The sequence below is a fragment of the Pteropus alecto genome, unplaced genomic scaffold (genome assembly GCF_000325575.1).
Source record: "Pteropus alecto unplaced genomic scaffold, ASM32557v1 scaffold24, whole genome shotgun sequence".
In the NCBI taxonomy this organism is placed as follows: domain Eukaryota; kingdom Metazoa; phylum Chordata; class Mammalia; order Chiroptera; family Pteropodidae; genus Pteropus; species Pteropus alecto.
In genome coordinates, this window is record NW_006439192.1 from 12,055,578 (window position 1) to 12,059,949 (window position 4,372).

Genomic DNA, 4,372 nt, shown 5'->3' on the forward strand with positions numbered 1-4,372 from the left:
CCCATGGCAGCATTATTTGTAATAGCCAAAAAAAAAAAAAAAAGGAAAAAGATAAGAAAAAGAAAAAAGGACAACCTAAATGTCCATCAACAAGGCATTGGTTACATAAATTATTGTACAGTGTTGCTATATATATTAGTTTGCTGGATCTGCCATAATTAAGTACCACAGACTGGGGTTGCTTAAACAACAGAAATTTATTTTCTCACAGTTCTGGAGGCTGAAAGTCCAAGATCAAGGTGTCAGTTATCTTCTTTTGAGGCTCTCTACTTGTAGATGGCTCTTCTTTATATTCCTTTCTCCAGTGTCTGTGTGTGTCATAATTTTTTTTTTTTTAAGGACACCAGTCATCTTGTATTAGTACCCACCTTGATGACCTTATTTAACCTTAATGACTTCTTTAAAATCCCTATTTCCAAATAGTCATATTCTGAGGTACTGAGGGGTTAGGATTTCAGCATACTAATTTTGGAGGGACAAAATTTAGTTCATAGCACTATGAAAAAATATGCAATAGTTAAAAAAAGAGGCTATATTTACAGACATAGTTCTCTAAAATATAAAGTTAAATTTAAAATACAAATGGATCCCATTTACTTTTAAAGCTTAACATTTGTTTATGAGATTATAGACTTTATCTCTGGAGTAGAAGCTGAGATAGGAGAGATGATCAAGGGGAATTTTGTTTTATATGTGTTTTTTAATTTTATGAGACTATATTCCTGAATTATTTCTGATTCTCTCTGTAAAAAATCTCAAAACCAAACCAAAACAAAATAACACATGCTCACTGTAAAATTTAATTTAGAAATATAGACAGTAAAGAAGAAAAGTCCTCCCCTTTGGCCTTCATCTAGTGCAGTTTGGAGTGAACCTCACTGCTTTCTATGCTTATTATACAAACAGAGGTAGACAGGGTCAGGTCACCTGTAGACAGAGTCAGGTAACCACAGATTTTTTGCCCAAACTAGGACACTTTCAAAAGCAGAAAGGGGAACTATTAATAATTACACTTATTAATAGAGAAAAGACACAAATCATGGCTATTCTGGCGAACCTGGGGAAAAGGTTACTCTGCATATATACATGTGCTTTTTTCACCTACATAAATGAGATTATCCATATTGTATTGGAACTATTTTTGTCATCAGTTTCACCTTCTGGGATTCTTTTTCATCAAAACAGATAGGTCTTTCTTATGTCGCACTTTCCAAAGACTATAAAGTATTCATGGTGTACTGCAATTTGCTTAAACCATTATTGACAGGAGTGACCTTTTAAAAATATTTTTAACTACTTCTTTTGCTTTTATTGAAATGATACCCGCTCATGGTAGAAAGAAAAAAAATTCAAACCATTTAGAAGCTTCTAAAATGGAAAGTTAGAGTCACCCATTTTCATTTCCTCAGAATAACCACCCTCACCAGCTTCTACTCTATGGTGCTTCTGGTGGTTAATTTCAAAACCTAACATAATTTCATAACTTACTGATTTCTTGGACTAAAAATTAGTATCTACATGAAAGATATTAAAAAAAAAGATAAATACTACCTCTCCCTATCTTCAATGCCTCATTATATTGAAAAATTTAAATGATTAGAATAAGTCCCACTGATGTAGGAATGAGTGTAGACTCCCATAGTTATCTACATTTAAAATGTCTTTATGAGCCAACAAATATTTGAAAAGATGCTTAATATTGCTAGTTTTAGGGAAATGCAAATCAAAACCATGATGAGATACCATCTCACACCTGTTAGAATAGCTATAATCAATAGGACAAGAATTAACAAATGCTGGAGAATATGCGGAGAAAAAGGAACCCTCATACACTGCTAATGGGACTGCAAATTGGTACAGCCACTATGGAAAACAGTATGGAGATTCCTCAAAAAACTAAGAATTGATCTACCATATGATCCAGCAATCCCTCTACTGGATATTTATGCCAAAGACTTGAAAACCCATATCCGAAAAGATATTTGCACACCGATCGATGTTTATGGCAGCACTATTCACAGTGGCCAGGACATGAAAGCAACCAAAGTGTCCTACGATAGATGATTGGCTAAAGAAGCTGTGGTACATATATACAATGGAATATTACTCAGCCATAAAAAGAGATGAAATATTGCCATTTGCGACAATATGAATGGACCTCTAGATAATCATGCTAAGCGAAATAAGCCAGACAGAAAAAGTTGAAAATCACATGATATCACTAATATGTGGGATGAAAACTAAAAGCAACAAATGAACAGAACAAACAAACAGAGACTCATGGACATGGACTATAGACTAGTGGTTACCAGAGGGCAGGGGGTAGGAAGGAGAGGGGAGGTAGACAGGGTAAAGGGGGACAAATATATAGTGATAGAAAGAAATCTAACTATGTGAGAGGAACACACAGAGTTCGTTAACCAATGTCCGCTAACCAACTGGATTTTGTTAACCAATTTCACCATAAAATAATTACTTAATTAATTTTTTAAAATGTCTTTATGAGAACTGATTCTCAACTGATCGAAAGGTGAAAAAAATTAGAGTGTCTTTGAACAGGGGGATATCTGTCTTGGAGGCTCTCTTACCTGGGGCTGCTTCTCATTCCTCCCCAGAGGAACAGCCCTTCCCTACTTCCTCCAACCTCATCTCCCTCAGATACAAAGTCATTCTTTCTGAGATGTTTTTCCTAGCCTGGGCTGGTCATTTGTGTGAAAATTTTTATTCAGCAGCAGGGGACTCTCTTTACCAACACATATCTGTCTATCCATTTACAGAGAGTACAGAGAAAGAAAGGAAAGACCTCCCAAACCTCCTCCATTCTCTCTTCAGTTCTTATTGCTTACGCCCACCTGTAGGCAGCTAGTCTGCTTTAACCAAGTCTGTTTTACTGAAATCAAAACCTGAAATACAACTGATATTTCCTCTTTGCCCAGAGGTAGGTCCTGCCTAGTATAAAACTTCCCTATCAGAGAAGGAAGATGGCTCAGACCCTAGGCTTGTCACAGTAATTAGGTTAGAAATGAATACTTGCATTAAAGGGATTACAAATCTTTTCCATTTCCTTGATTTAATCTCTTCTATTAACTTAATAGAAATCTTGGTCAGAGAAATCAACCAGGAATATGATGCCATTTGCTAATGAAAAAATTGCATCAAAATAATAAGAAAGTTATGAACCAGCTGAATGTATACAGCTCCCAGCACAGCGTAGTAATACAGTTTTATTTGTTCCTTTCTATAGACTTAGAAGGAAAGCAGGAAAGAAGAAAGGAAGATAGGAGGGAAGGGAGGGAGGTAAGGAAGGAAGGAGGAAAAAAAAACCTAAGCTCAAGAGATTTCTGAGCCATCATGGCTATTGATTTATGTAGCTAAAATTGTGCCTTGCTTAAACCAGCCCTTTAATGAAAGTAGATTGCAAAGTAAAATCCTAGAAGTTACATGTCTCTTTATTATCCTGATTCTATGGCTTGCACATGGGTATATTCTGGTGGGTCTGTTTATACATATGGAGTCTGGTTGATGGCCCAAGGAGCATGTTGACTAGGCTGAATTTCCTTACTAAGAAAATGACAACAGATCACGTCCTTTGGTCCAACATCTGTGGATCCTGGACTCAGAGAGAAGCATGTTAAATTTGGAAGGTGATATTTAGAAACTGGGGTACATGGCCCTGACTGTAGAATGATGTTTTAAATTTAGTAAAGCAGTCTCTGAGTACACTCTTTTCCTGAGAAAACAGAAGATTTGGGGGAAGGAGTAGTCTGAGTGTTTTTACATTAGCTTGCTTCCTGAGATAGTGGGACCTAAATGCAAGTCTTATTCCAAAATTATAAACAACTTCAGTGAACTCCAAATTTTGGATCTCACACGTATTTGGTTTCTTCTTCCTCATTAAATATCTGTTGAGTTCTTTCTGCTGTGTATAAGACACTATGTTGTAGATTTCAGGGGCTAGAAAAATAAGGCTGAGGCCTTCATCTCCAAGGGGAGTTTTGGAGACAGATCTGAAATGCAAGGAGGAAAACAATATTTGGCGTAATTGGAGGTGGGCAGAGATGTGTAGAGTGATGACAAAAGTTATTAGCAAGCCAAAGTTCCAGATTGGAGCCCTAATAGGGAGGTGCAGATTTTCAATATTATTTCAGCATTTGCTTGATAATGGGAGTGTTTTTTCAGATCTCAGGGCTGAATAAAAGATTGAGTAGCAACATGAATTTAAAAATCCAATCCAGTGTCTCAATTACATGTACTGTGTCTTGCCAAGTACTGTCAATATTTTGAATCAATAGTTACCTTCCATCTCTGTTGGCAAGTGAGTGCTTCAAACATCATAATGTAAGAGCTGGGTGATGGGGATTAAAAAGAAGGA